Raw genomic sequence first — 15,790 nt, 5'->3', positions numbered from 1 at the left:
CAATGAGCGTAGAGGCATGCGGCGGATATCGTTATTTTCTCACCTTCACTGACGATTTAAGTAGATATGGTTATGTCTACTTGATGAAGCACAAGTCTGAAACATTTGAAAAGTTCAAGCAATTTCAGAGTGAAGTGGAAAATCATCGTAACAAGAAGATCAAGTTCCTACAGTCTGATCGTGGGGGTGAATATCTGAGTTTCGAGTTTGGTGCTCACTTAAGACAATGTGGAATTGTTTCGCAGTTAACACCGCCTGGAACACCACAGCGTAATGGTGTGTCCGAACGACGTAATCGTACTTTGTTAGAGATGGTGCGATCTATGATGTCTCTTACTGATTTGTCGTTATCATTTTGGGGTTATGCATTAGAAACAGCTGCATTCACTTTAAATAGGGCACCATCAAAATCCGTTGAGACGACACCATACGAACTGTGGTATGGCAAAAGGCCAAAGTTGTCGTTTCTTAAAGTTTGGGGATGTGATGCTTATGTCAAAAAGCTTCAGCCTGAAAAGCTGGAACCCAAAGCGGAAAAGTGCATCTTCATAAGTTACCCAAAAGAGACAGTTGGGTACACCTTCTATCTCAAATCCGAGGGCAAAGTGTTTGTTGCTAAAAACGGAGCTTTTCTCGAGAAGGAGTTTCTCTCGAGAGAATTGAGTGGGAGGAAGATAGAACTTGATGAGGTTGTCGAACCTCTCATCCCTCTGGATGGTGGCGCAGGGCAAGGGGAAACCTCTGTCGTTGCGACGCCGGTTGAGGAGGAAGTTAACGATGATGATCATGAAACTCCAGTTCAAGTTTCTGTTGAACCACGCAGGTCGACGAGATCACGTGCTGCTCAAGAGTGGTACGGTAATCCCATCTTATCAATCATGCTGTTAGACAACAATGAACCTGCAAGTTATGAAGAAGCGATGGTGGGCCCAGATTCCAACAAATGGCTAGAAGCCATGAAATCCGAGATAGGATCCATGTATGAGAACAAAGTATGGACTTTGGAGATACTACCTGAGGGCCGCAAGGCTATTCAGAACAAATGGATCTTTAAGAAGAAGACAGACGCTGACGGTAATGTGACCGTTTATAAAGCTCGACTTGTGGCAAAGGGTTTTTCACAAGTTCCAGGAATTGACTACGATGAGACTTTCTCACCCGTGGCGATGCTTAAGTCCGTCAGAATCATGTTAGCAATAGCTGCATTTTTCGATTATGAAATCTGGCAGATGGATGTCAAAACGGCGTTCCTTAACGGTTTCCTTAAGAAAGAGTTGTATATGATGCAGCCCGAAGGTTTTGTCGATCTTAAGAATGCTAACAATGTGTGCAAACTCCAGCGATCCATTTATGGACTGGTGCAAGCATCTCGGAGTTGGAACAAACGCTTTGATGAGGTGATCAAAGCATTTGGGTTTATACAAGTGGTTGGAGAATCTTGTATTTACAAGAAAGTGAGTGGGAGCTCTGTGGCGTTTCTAATATTATATGTGGATGACATATTACTGATTGGAAACGACGTGGAGCTTTTGGAGAGCATAAAAGGTTACTTGAATAAAAGTTTCTCTATGAAGGACCAAGGAGAAGCTGCTTACATTCTAGGCATTAAGATCTATATGGATAGATCAAAACGCCTGATAGGACTTTCACAAAGCACATACCTTGATAAAGTTTTGAAGAGGTTCAAAATGGAACAGTCCAAGAAAGGGTTCTTGCCAGTTTTACAAGGTACGAGATTGAGTAAGACTCAGTGCCCAGCAACTGATGAAGATAGAGAGCATATGCGCTCCGTCCCCTATGCTTCAGCCATAGGTTCTATCATGTATGCGATGCTGTGCACTAGACCGGATGTTAGCCTGGCCATAAGTATGGCAGATAGGTTCCAGAGTAATCCAGGAGTGGATCACTCGACAGAGGTCAAGAATATCCTGAAGTACCTGAAAAGGACTAAGGAGATGTTTCTCGTATATGGAGGTGACGAAGAGCTCGCCGTAAAAGGTTACGTCGATGCAAACTTTGACACAGATCCGGACGACTCTAAGTCGCAAACCGGATACGTATTTATTCTTAATGGGGGTGCAGTAAGCTGGTGCAGTTCCAAGCAAAGCGTCGTAGCAGATTCTACATGTGAAGCGGAGTACATGGCTGCCTCGGAGGCGGCTAAGGAGGGTGTCTGGATGAAGCAGTTCATGACGGATCTTGGAGTGGTGCCAAGTGCACTGGATCCAATAACCTTGTTCTGTGACAACACGGGTGCCATTGCCTTAGCAAAGGAACCACGGTTTCACAAGAAGACCAGACACATCAAACGACGCTTCAACCTCATCCGCGACTACGTCGAGGAAGAGGACGTAAATATATGCAAGGTGCACACGGATCTGAATGTAGCAGACCCGATGACTAAACCTCTTCCACGGCCAAAACATGATCGACACCAGAACTGTATGGGTGTTAGATTTATTACAATGTAATTCACATGGTGATGTGAGGGCTAGATTATTGACTCTAGTGCAAGTGGGAGACTGTTGGAATTATGCCCTAGAGGCAATAAAAAATATAGTTATTATTATAATTCCTGTATCAAGATAATAGTTTATTATCCATGCTATAATTGTATTGAATGAAGACTCATTTACATGTGTGGATACATAGACAAAACACCGACCCTAGCATGCCTCTAGTTGGCTAGCCAGTTGATCAATGATAGTCAGTGTCTTCTGATTATGAACAAGGTGTTGTTGCTTGATAACTGGATCACGTCATTGGGAGAATCACGTGATGGACTAGACCCAAACTAATAGACGTAGCATGTTGATCGTGTCATTTTGTTGCTACTGTTTTCTGCGTGTCAAGTATTCATTCCTATGACCATGAGATCATATAACTCACTGACACCGGAGGAATGCTTTGTGTGTATCAAACGTCGCAACGTAACTGGGTGACTATAAAGATGCTCTACAGGTATCTCCGAAGGTGTTAGTTGAGTTAGTATGGATCAAGACTGGGATTTGTCACTCCGTGTGACAGAGAGGTATCTCGGGGCCCACTCGGTAATACAACATCACACACAAGCCTTGCAAGCAATGTAACTTAGTGTAAGTTGCGCGATCTTGTATTACGGAACGAGTAAAGAGACTTGCTGGTAAACGAGATTGAAATAGGTATGCGGATACTGACGATCGAATCTCGGGCAAGTAACATACCGAAGGACAAAGGGAATGACATACGGGATTATACGAATCCTTGGCACTGAGGTTCAAACGATAAGATCTTCGTAGAATATGTAGGATCCAATATGGGCATCCAAGTCCCGCTATTGGATATTGACCGAGGAGTCTCTCGGGTCATGTCTACATAGTTCTCGAACCCGCAGGGTCTGCACACTTAAGGTTCGACGTTGTTTTATGCGTATTTGAGTTATATGGTTGGTTACCGAATGTTGTTCGGAGTCCCGGATGAGATCACGGACGTCACGAGGGTTTCCGGAATGGTCCGGAAACGAAGATTGATATATAGGATGACCTCATTTGATTACCGGAAGGTTTTCGGAGTTACCGGGAATGTACCGGGAATGACGAATGGGTTCCGGGAGTTCACCGGGGGGGGGGGGGGGCAACCCACCCCGGGGAAGCCCATAGGCCTTGGGGGAGACACACCAGCCCTTAGTGGGCTGGTGGGACAGCCCACAAGTGGTCTATGCGCCAAGAGAAGAAAAATCAAGAGGAAAAAAAAAGGAGGAGGTGGGAAGGGAGGAGGACTCCCTCCCACCAAACCTAGTCCAACTCGGTTTGGGGGGGGGGGAGAGTCCTCCCCCTTGGCTCGGCCGACCCCCTTGAGGGTCCTTGGACCCCAAGGCAAGGCCCCCTCCCTCCCACCTATATATTCGGAGGTTTTAGGGCAGATTTGAGACGACTTTTCCACGGCTGCCCGACCACATACCTCCACGGTTTTTCCTCTAGATCGCGTTTCTGCAGAGCTCGGGCGGAGCCCTGCTGAGACAAGGTCATCACCAACCTCCGGAGCGCCGTCACACTGCCGGAGAACTCTTCTACCTCTCCGTCTCTCTTGCTGGATCAAGAAGGCCGAGATCATCGTCGAGCTGTACGTGTGCTGAACGCGGAGGTGCCGTCCGTTCGGTACTAGATCGTGGGACTGATCGCGGGATTGTTCGCGGGGCGGATCGAGGGACGTGAGGACGTTCCACTACATCAACCGCGTTCTCTAACGCTTCTTCTGTATGGTCTACGAGGGTACGTAGATCACTCATCCCCTCTCGTAGATGGACATCACCATGATAGGTCTTCGTGCGCGTAGGAAATTTTTTGTTTCCCATGTGACGTTCCCCAACAAGATATAGTTATTATTATAATTCCTGTATCAAGATAATCGTTTATTATCCATGCTATAATTGTATTGAATGAAGACTCATTTACATGTGTGGATACATAGACAAAACACCGTCCCTAGCAAGCCTCTAGTTGGCTAGCCAGTTGATCAAAGATAGTCAGTGTCTTCTGATTATGAACAAGGTGTTGTTGCTTGATAACTGGATCACGTCATTAGGAGAATCACGTGATGGACTAGACCCAAACTAATAGACGTAGCATGTTGATCGTGTCATTTTGTTGCTACTGTTTTCTGCGTGTCAAAGTATTTATTCCTATGACCGTGAGATCATATAACTCACTGACACCGGAGGAATGCTTTGTGTGTATCAAACGTCGCAACGTAACTGGGTGACTATAAAGATGCTCTACAGGTATCTCCGAAGGTGTTAGTTGAGTTAGTATGGATCAAGACTGGGATTTGTCACTCCGTGTGAACGGAGAGGTATCTCGGGGCCCACTCGGCAATACAACATCACACACAAGCCTTGCAAGCAATGTAACTTAGTGTAAGTTGCGGGATCTTGTATTACGGAACGAGTAAAGAGACTTGCCGGTAAACGAGATTGAAATAGGTATACGGATACTGACGATCGAATCTCGGGCAAGTAACATACCGAAGGACAAAGGGAATGACATACAGGATTATATATGAATCCTTGGCACTGAGGTTCAAACGATAAGATCTTCGTAGAATATGTAGGATCCAATATGGGAATCCAGGTCCCGCTATTGGATATTGACCGAGGAGTCTCTCGGGTCATGTCTACATAGTTCTCGAACCCGCAGGGTCTGCACACTTAAGGTTCGACGTTGTTTTATGCGTATTTGAGTTATATGGTTGGTTACCGAATGTTGTTCGGAGTCCCGGATGAGATCACGGACGTCACGAGGGTTTCCGGAATAGTCCGGAAACGAAGATTGATATATAGGATGGCCTCATTTGATTACCGGAAGGTTTTTGGAGTTACCGGGAATGTACCGGGAATGACGAATGGGTTCCGGGAGTTCACCGGGGGGGGGGGCAACCCACCCCGGGGAAGCCCATAGGCCTTGAGGGTGGCACACCAGCCCTTAGTGGGCTGGTGGGACAGCCCAAAAGGGCTCTATGCGCCAAGAAGAAAAAATCAAGAGAGAAAAAAAAAGGAGGAGGTGGGAAGGAAAGGGGACTCCCTCCCACCAAACCAAGTCCAACTCGGTTTGGGGGGGGGGGGGTCCTCCCCCCTTGGACTCGGCCAACCCCCTTGGGGCTCCTTGAGCCCCAAGGCAAGGTCCCCTCCCTCCCACCTATATATACGGAGGTTTTAGGGCTGATTTGAGACGACTTTTCCACGGCAGCCCGACCACATACCTCCACGGTTTTTCCTCTAGATCGCGTTTCTGCGGAGCTCGGGCGGAGCCCTGCTGAGACAAGGTCATCACCAACCTCCGCAGCGCCGTCACGCTGCCGGAGAACTCTTCTACCTCTCCGTCTCTCTTGCTGGATCAAGAAGGCCGAGATCATCGTCGAGCTGTACGTGTGCTGAACGCGGAGGTGCCGTCCGTTCGGTACTAGATCGTGGGACTGATCGCGGGATTGTTCGCGGGGCGGATCGAGGGACGTGAGGACGTTCCACTACATCAACCGCGTTCACTAACGCTTCTGTTTTACGATCTACGAGGGTACGTAGATCACTCATCCCCTGTCGTAGATGGACATCACCATGATAGGTCTTCGTGCGCGTAGGAAAATTTTTGTTTCCCATGCGACGTTCCCCAACATATGGCTATCACAAAGTAAAGTGCATAAGTAAAGGGCTCGGGTAAGAGATGACCGAGGCACGCGGAAACGGCGATGTTCCCCAAAGTTCACACCCTTGTGTATGCTAATCTCCGTTTTGGAGCGGTGTGCACGCACAATGCTCCCAAAGAAGCCACCAGCGCCACCGTTATCTCTTCACGCCCTTGCATAATGCAAGATGTCGTGATTCCACTAAGGGACCCTTGAGGCGGTCACCGAACCCATGCAAATGGCAACCCTTGGGGGTGGTCACCGAACCCGTACACTTTGGCAACCCATGAGGGCGATCACCAGAATCCATACAAATTGCTCGGAGCAATCTCCACAACCTAATTGGATACCCCTACACTTGCGCACAACTTTACACCATAATTATTGGGCACAACAAACTGTCTTGGGTGCCAAAGTACCCAAGAGAAACAAGCTCTAGGGTACCGAGCACCCAAGAGTAATAAGCTTCTCAACTTTTCACTTCCACATATCACTCTAGAGAACTCAAACTGATGCAACTAATGCAGTGACAATTGCAATGACAAGAACACACGAAGTGGTGAAGTCCCTCATTCCTAGATCCCACTGCAACGACAAAAAACTATGGAAGAATATGAGAAAAAAGGAGCTCACAAAGAACTCCAAGGTCTAGATGCAAGGGGTTCCCCTCACATATAGAAAAATGTGATTGGTGGAAACATAGATCTAGATCTTCTCTCTTTTTTCCCTCAATAATTAGCAAGAATCATTGGAGGTATTAAGAGTTAGCAAGATCGAAGAAGGTCAACAGTGGGGGGAAAACATGAGCTCAAAGGAAAAGATCTGTTGCGGAAGAAGACCCCGTTTTATAGGTGGGGAAAAATCCAATTGTTACCCTCTTAGCCAGCACACAAGCGGCACTATCACTCATGGGAGCGGTACTACCGCTTGGGCGGCTGTGTGTGCTGCACAATGCGATAACAAAAGGCAAGGAGCCGGTATTGCCGCTGGAGCGGTACTACCACTCGCCCAAGTGGTACTACCGCTTGGGTTGTAGTGCAGAGGCCCTCGGATCCAGGATAGAGGCAAAACAGAAGCGGTACTACCGCGTGTAAGCGGTAGCGCCTCGCCCTACTGCTGCATGTGAGTCCGGTGAGAGAGTTTTGAGTCTATAAGGTTAGGCGGTAGTTGAGCGGTAGTGGCTACCGGTACTATCGCTTGTGGGCGGTACTGCTCTTCTTACTAATGGGCCTACTACCGTGCAGTCCGACGCGAAGTCCCGAGACTACAGAAGGTTACGCGGTAGTTGAGCGGTAGTGACGGGCAGTACTATCGCTTATGGACGACACTATCGCTTGCATGAGCGGTAGTACACTTGTGACCCTGAGGACTAGAGCAAAAGAAACGGATGAATGCGGAACGCGAGAACTGTCATAACTTATGAAAATGAGCTCCAAATTGAGCAAACTCAATCTTGTTGGATAGATGACGACAAAAGAAATAGATTACTCAAGCTTGTTGGTTATATTAAGAAGAGGTAGGAGGAGTATGCCTATGATATAGAGGAGTGAAACCTCTATAAACGAAGAACCAACAAAAACTCCAACATGGAAAACATCATATAAGATGCACATGAACTCCGTTTTCGATGAACTCGAGCTTGTCATGCAGATGACCATATGCTCTAAAACTCACAAGGAGAAACACCAAGCAATAACCAAGAAAGATGATGCAAGGATGAAAATGGTTCGAGCTCTCAACGAATGACGCGATCAAGCTACTTACTTGAGAGCCCCCTTGATAGTATGACAATCAATCATATAACCCGGTCTCTCAACTACCACCATGAGACCGGTAAAATAGAAAACATATCAAGGGAAAACCCATACCATGCACATAATCCACTTGAGCTAGATGATGACGATTTTGACCTCCTCAAGATGGACCACCTTTCTTCATTGCGTTGGCTCGATGAAGACTAGTTGATTGCTCACTATACTCCATTATGGGTGAGCCAATATTCGACACATCTTCACAAGTCCATTGTCATCACAATGGATGGAAATCTTCAAGAATGATCTCTTCGTGATGCTCCAATTGAACTTGCACACCGTAGACTTGATGACGATCACCATTTGATGTCATTCTCCATGGATTATATGAGATCTTCCTATGGACGCAAGCCCATGGATACATATCTAATCCCATAGAGAACTCTAACGTAGATCATGGGTTCGTACACAAAATCGTAATGGACAATGCTTACCATACCATGTGATCAGTTGATCCCTCTCGATGTGTAGTGTACGCTTTGTGTGTTGATCAACTTGATTCACTCTTCGACTTAGTCTTGATCAACCTCAAGACTTATCTTCTCTCTTCGTAAAGATGAAGTCTTGAAGGTAAACATGAATGTTTCCACAATCTTATTCTTCAAGACATGCTTGCAATAAGCTCAACTCTTACATGACCACTCTTTGGACAAATCCTTGAATACCACCTTGGTCATCTTATAAGCTCCTTGAAACCAACAAATGGACTTCAAAAAATACATATGAACAAATCCTTCGAGTATACTCAAGAAAACCATTAGTCCATAGGTATTATCATCAATTACCAAAACCAAACATGAGGCCACAATGTTCTAACAGTTGCATTACAGTCTGAGACAATGTAGAGACAATTTAACGATACATCTCTAGTTAGGGCCAAGGCCTCATGAGATGTCAGCGACTAATACCGAGCGACTAATACCGTGGGATTGGTGATACCATGAAGTAAGAACGTCGATGTAGTTAAATAAAGGACCGTGCTAACGCACGACGGTTATGTGGCACATTACACACATAGTCCTCCACATCAATGTGACTCTAGCAAGCCATCGCTAGTGTCTACGTGTGGCCATACTACTCAGCATGAGATAGTGCGTCACTTGCGTTGGGAGGCCCCATGTCGAATAATTGCACGTTATCAACATGTTTTGTTTTGCGAAAAGACAACATGATTGGTTTATGTCAATATTTGGCCAATGCCAAATATTGGCTAATGATTGGTTGGTTACCAACTTTTTCGTCAAACTTATAAAAAGTTGCCAATTTTGGTAAGTCTGGTATTTTTATTTTTTCATAGCAAATTTGGTAGCAAAACTAGTCGTGATCAATATTTTGCGGGAAATTTTTGGTTTCACCCGAAGGATCGCACGCAGGCGTCTGTCGCCTCCTTCTTGTGACACATGTCTTATATGGTCCATCTAGTACTATTTTTAGCGGTTCCGTGCGACGCGTGTCTGTGTGTCAGACAAAGTTTGTTGCTATATCATAAGTGTTGCAAAAATTTCTTCCACAACAACTCCCACATTACAAGAAAGTGTCAATGAAATAAAAATTGACAATGTCACCAATGAAAGCTGCCTGTGTCCGACCGTGGCACCGCAGGTCAGCGAGTTTCTACAACAACGACGGAGTTGCAAAACAGCGGCGACAATGACGCTGCTGCTGCTGCACCATCATCTTTATTGAAAAAAAAATCTGCAACTTTGTCCACTTTTGCAACATTATCTTTGTGGCAAAAAGGTGAAGACAAAATAAATTATGCAACACGACATCTATTGCAAATGTTTATGCAATAATGCTAGACCTATAAAGACTTACAAAGGTTTACTTAACCTTTCAAACTAATTGTTCTCCCCCCATGATTTTAAATGGGGGTGGGTCCCCTCATCCCTCAATTACCAATCACAATCCTACACATTAGTTTGTACGTAAAATCTTTAAATAAGCATTTATAGATGTAGCATTACTCATGTTTCTGTAACATAAATTGCGTTGCAAAAGGTTTTAAAACAATGCCTTTATTACAATAGTAAGAATGTGCTAGTTGGCGGATCCTTTAAAATGTTTTGCCGACTCACGCGTAGCACAGCCCTTTCGGGGAAACTTTTACCTTCAGCCGGCGGATCGCACGGGAGCCCCCGCCTCTTCAATGTGACAGGTGTACACATGAGGGAAAAAGAACAGAAGAAAACATCATGATCGTGCTGGAGGAAATTTTACGTGTGAAGTTTTGGACTAATATATGTTTCAGCCCGTCGTTCTTGTTGGGCCGAAACCCAGCCCAGCGTTCGTGCTTAATATACAGCAGCCTAACGCCGTAGGTTTCTCACACAAGGCCCCTTTCCTTGTCCACGCGCAGCTAGGGTTTTGCTCCGCCGCAACCGCACGATCCAGATCCCCACACTTCCCCAGCCCTCCTACACTACCTTACACCTCCCGGCGGCGGCAGCGGCGGCGGCGAGAATATTTGCATCTCGCCTTTGCACCTTGGATCTGCAATATGCCTCTGTTTCACTTAGTATGCTAATCTGCTCGATGATTAAGCCGTGTAGATTCATGGCGATATACGCTATTCTGAGTCTTTAGGATGTCAACAAACGTTATGAGAGCAGATCTTGATATTGTTTTCTGTTTCATGTCTATTTATCTTCCGCGGGTCAAGTCTTGTGAAGTAATCCTCAATCACCATTTTATTGTCTTCTCGTCCCCTGTATCTGAATTCTGCACGGGCACTGCTCATCTTGTTGTCTGTTTGTGACATGTTTTGTTTCCTTTGTGTTCTAAATCCCCGGCTTCGTATCTTTTATCTGGCTTTCTGTTCCCCTTACCCCTCCCCTCAGCATATAAAGCTCAGTGATTAGAGCCAATTACATTGGCAATATACGCTATACTGACCATATTTTGATGAAAAGTTGTATATGAGAGCTACATGAAGTAATCCTTCATCACCGTTATGTTGTCTTTAGCCTCGAGTCAACCAAGAATCCTCTCTGTTTTGGCCTTGAGTTTTGACTTTTATGTAAAACATTACTTATCATTTCCATCTGTTTTGAGCACATGTTGTCTCCTTTGTGTTTTGGTGCCTTTTCTTCACACCTTCTATCTTGTTGAATCACTGTCTTTTCTCATGTTTAGTAATATTGTTGCTCAATGATTATAGCCAATTACATTGGCAATATACGCTATGCTGACCTTGTTTTGATGAAAAGTTGAATATGAGAGCTATATGGTCGAATTTATTTTGGCAGATCTGACCTGCAATTTCCTGATCATCTTTCTCGCACATTCTGTTTTACTGTACCTGCTGAAAATTCGTCATGTTGATGGTTTGGCAGCTCAGTGATTTTAGCCAAATAAACTTTGGTCATATACGCTATTCTGAATATGTTGTTGTAAAATAAAATTATGAGAGCTACCAATCTTTCTTTTTTTTGACATTTTTGTATTTCTTTGCGATGCCTAATTTATGTTTATCCAAATGCTTTTGAGAAATAGGATTTTCACCTCCCTCTTTGAGCTTCACTTCCTGATTTCTCATGTATTCTTATGAACTCCAGGTTTAACTGCCAGTGTTTTTACATGTAATGTCCATAGCTTTTCGAGTGGTGGTGAGGATTTATTTGCGAGGCTACAACATTTTGATCCAGAGTTTTTCAACATCAAGATGTAAGCCTGTGAATTTCTCACAGCAAGACTCTCATATCCCTTATAGACAAATGTGAACAACTGCAACTTAATACATTGCGTTTGTTCAATGTCTTGATCTTAAGGAATCTCAGCATGTATGTCTTGTGTTCAGGCTTTTGCTCACACAGTCGTTTTGGAGCTGTTTGGTTGGTGTACACCATGCTCCATCTCTGGCCTGATGTGTTCTTACCTCCTAGAGCATGCCTGATGCTTCTCTGGTTAGTGTGTTGAAAGGGAAAATTTGCCTGCCTGGCCTCTACATTCCCAGCAGTGTAATTAGCATAGCATCCTTTCTCCTGTGCCTGAAGGTTGCCAGGCAAGGTAGGAACCAAACAAATTCATACTTGGTTAGCTTGGCCTGGGAAAATATTCCACCACCTCAGGCAGCATTCTGGCACCATTTTCTAATAGCCACAGTGCACCATTTTCCTACCTTGCTTCAGGCTGCAGTTGAGAGACCTCTCTCATACCCTGGTGGGAACATAGTTTTTTTTGTTGTTGTTGCTTGGCTCAGTTTGTGAAAGAACTTGATGGTCTACTGTGTCATATCACTTTTCTTTTGTACAATCAGCAATGGAGATGCTTAAATTGGTGACATCGTGTTGCTTTCCCTGTCAGAGATGTTGTTTATCCAAAACATTTTGCTTTGATTTGATGCCCGTTCTTCTGAAGATAGCACATGGATGCGCAGCTTGGTGTTCGTAGCTTTGGTACGCGGAAGGATTACATGCTACTCAGACGCCGAGTCTCTTAAGGCAGTGTGCCCTCTTAGATTGATGCGATTAGATTTCCAGTTCACACAAATGCTATGCTGCATACTGCTACTAGCTTCTAAAACCATCGAGTCTAAAATTTTAGATGTTCCCCATTTGTTTTGTATTTTTGTTGGAAAGATGAAGTGGAAACTGTAGGATTAATAACAGTAAATGGATGGTAAAATACGATGGTCGCAATACTGATTCTGGAAGGCAAATTTTAAAGCCTGATGGTACATGGTTGTGATCACACAAACGTTTGACGGATGAGACAGCAGCAGTGGCACAACTTGTCGTTAGTAGATAGCAAATGCTAAAGAGGAAATATGAGTTACGTAGCATATAAGCACTACAATTGGTCTAGTTACCACCTCACATCATTTTTTTTTTTGCAGAGAACAACAAATCAAGTTGATCCGTGTTTAAACCATTTTGACATGGAAATTGACCAGTGGGGCCCGTTTGTCAAGGTTTAACATCTTTGAAAAAAAACTTTTTATATTTAATCGCTCAAAAGCCCCCTTTGTTAAAAAAAAAGCACCCATCCATGGTTCCACTTTACCACATTTCCATTTTATTTTTCTGTATGTTCTTCCTGTCAAAACGAAGGCACCGCAAAACCACACAGCTCCTCACGAGAGCTCCTTCTCCCATTCCTTGTACCCGACTCCACCTCTCCATCGGCAGTTAGCCGGAGCAACCGGCCGACAAGCTAGCCGAGCTCCCGAGCCCCAAAAGCACATCGCCTCTCCCCTTCCATCCCTTCTCATTTCGACCTTCTCCTTTTGAATTATGAGTAACACCCGGGCTTTACATAGATAGGGTGCACACATTCAAATTCAGAGTTCTAATAAAAAATCATGAAATACAAATCAACAATAGTACAGGAAACCACATGAATTGTCTTCCAGGATTATTTGCATGCCATAATTGTCATCGACAGAAAGAAAAAAAAAGAAATCCAGTAGATTAGACATAACAGAACATTTATTTAGGACATTAAAACTGAACCAAAATCCAGCCCTCCGATGACATCCAGTCTATGGCCATCCATTTTTGTGATTGACACATTTTAGGCCATCAGATATGTTGTCCTAAAGGGCAGCTGCTCCATGGGAAAAAAAACTGAGCTCTCTGGTTAACCGAGTGTGCTTGTCCCCGCACGAAGGGCTGTAGCTTTGAGAGAAAACTGGGTCAACAGCAGAATGCTGCCTCCCTCCCCGACCCCTTGTCTTTCTCTCACGAAGTGGGCGACCGTTTTTCTCAAAAAAAAAACAAAACAAAAAAACGAAGCGGACGACCGTGAGCCGGTGCAATTCCGCCGCCGGCAGATCCGATTGCTCATTTTCATCCCTGTGTGTGGTCGATCTTTTGCGTCCCTTCTCCTTTCTCCTCCCTAGCCTAGCATAGCTAGCTGGAGCAATCGCCAGAGCACCGTCGTTGGTTGGTTTAGCCACAACCGATGTTGGGTCTCGCTGCCTGCCTCTGTATCTGCTTGGATACGTCGCTATCGTTTGTTTCCTCGCGACCAGGACCTCCCGTGTGCCCGCCTCTTTCAAGCCATGGCACCGTCAGGGAACAACGGAGCCACAATGCTAGCCTCGTTTGCGTCCTGCAAGAGCATCGGCCCATGGGTGCGTCTCCTCCTGATGTGTTTTGCGTGATTAAATATAAAGCACAAGGGTTTTCTGCAAAAGAACATGCACACGACTTGCCACATCGGCACCTGACAAGCTGGCCTTGCTTGTCAGTTTTCCTGTTAAAAACGGTTTAAAGACGGATCAACTCAATTTGTTGAGTCGTGCCCCAGAAAAAGAAACGTAAATGGGTACCAATTCATTACAAAAATGCTACACGTACGGGAACTTCTTACAGGAGTTTTACGGACTGGTCTTTCTCCTCACTAATCTCCTCCCCTGATTCTTGGGGTGGGGCCCGCTTCATCTTGATCATCTATCAATACATTCCACCTTAGCTCAGCCCGTAAAACTCGTGTAAAACTCCTGTACGTGTAGCATTGCTTCCGTATCCTAGACCCAATTGTGGTGCTTATATCTCTAGATGAAAATGGGTTTTCTTTTCTGCTCACTTGGATGTTATCGTTGCTCATCAACCTCCTCGATATGCAGCCACACAAACCAATATAAAATTTGGGCTTATAGATCTAGGTGCCTCTATACATATACAACCAAACAACCATGATCCTAAGACCTGAAAGCGATACAAATCCGCAAGAAATGGGCATTCAGTTAATTAGCATGAGCATATCCATCTTCTAAGGTATACATCGGAGAGGGAGGATTCTTACTATAGCATTGCCACCTATTTACATGTATCTTCCCTTGCTACCCTGTTTTTTACCCTTTGTTACAAGGACTGGCTTTGCAAGACTTCACACTAGAGGAGAAAGACCTTCTGATTAGCAGCAGAAATATAACAAGTTGATTTTATGTCAATCCTCAATGACTTGCACAATTTACTTTGATTGGGAATAGTAACATGAAGGTCATATACTCACAGTACGCTTCCTTACTGTTATGTTCCTAAGACGATGCCATATATACACATGACAATTTTGGTACACAAGTATATGTCCATGTCTATGATTTGTAGTTGTAATAAGATCAGAAGTTTATAGGACCATGGGCAATGTAGTTTACGGCCAAACACTATCTAGAGTAACACCAAATAACAACTTTAATAATTATGGAAGCTAAATGATGTGCTGAAGTAGGCATAGAAAATCTGCTACAAAAATGACGTGATTGAAACTTGCTTCACAAGGATGCCATTTATAAGTACTGAGGGGAAACCAGAGTAGTAGATCATGTCCATCCATTTGTGTCCAAAGCCTCTAACCTCCAGAATTTCTCTTATAGTTTGATGTTCAATCATATGAAAAGTTTCTTTAAAGTCCAGTTTCAAAATAACCAACTCTTTCTTGGATTGCTAACACTGGTGTATATATATTCATAAGCCCATGCTATACAATATTAAATTGATATTTTCTTTATAAATCCATATCTATTGATGCGAACAAGTTTGAAAATGATATTTTGAAATCTGGGCAGTTCAACGATAGATATGCCTAAAATCCCTAGCTTTGACAAGATAATCCTTCTTGAGGATGAGGGTGATAAAAAAGGAACTAATACTCCGTGTGTTTATCCTCTCATGATAAAAATCCTCAACCAGATTATAGAAATTAGGGGCAGTAATAGCCCAGTATTAAATACATCAAGCGCGGGAGCTTTGTGAGAGCAGAGATCCTTGATAACAACGTCTATTTCCTCTTTGGTGAAAGGGACTTCAAGAAGATTTGCTGCAGGGGGAAGTGACTCTTGCAGGTTCAACGGGTTGAAAGTAGGAACAGAAGGTCCC

General features: G+C 44.4%; 4 non-coding genes across 4 annotated transcripts; all 4 read left to right on the top strand.

The window, feature by feature from the left end:
- Positions 1-10,496: 10,496 nt before the first annotated feature.
- On the top strand, positions 10,497-10,578 carry LOC123433721. The gene has a single exon (XR_006625048.1). It is a non-coding gene; the product is annotated as a small nucleolar RNA U54 (small nucleolar RNA).
- Positions 10,579-10,814: 236 nt separating this feature from the next.
- On the top strand, positions 10,815-10,894 carry LOC123433716. The gene has a single exon (XR_006625044.1). It is a non-coding gene; the product is annotated as a small nucleolar RNA U54 (small nucleolar RNA).
- Positions 10,895-11,111: 217 nt separating this feature from the next.
- LOC123433720 lies at positions 11,112-11,191 on the top strand. Its single transcript, XR_006625047.1, has one exon. It is a non-coding gene; the product is annotated as a small nucleolar RNA U54 (small nucleolar RNA).
- A 109-nt stretch (positions 11,192-11,300) lies between these two features.
- Positions 11,301-11,381, top strand: LOC123433718. The gene has a single exon (XR_006625046.1). It is a non-coding gene; the product is annotated as a small nucleolar RNA U54 (small nucleolar RNA).
- The last annotated feature ends 4,409 nt before the right edge of the window (positions 11,382-15,790 follow it).

This window comes from Hordeum vulgare, chromosome 2H (assembly GCF_904849725.1).
Source record: "Hordeum vulgare subsp. vulgare chromosome 2H, MorexV3_pseudomolecules_assembly, whole genome shotgun sequence".
Lineage (NCBI taxonomy): Eukaryota > Viridiplantae > Streptophyta > Magnoliopsida > Poales > Poaceae > Hordeum > Hordeum vulgare.
This window is presented reverse-complemented; position numbering and strand designations above follow the sequence as displayed.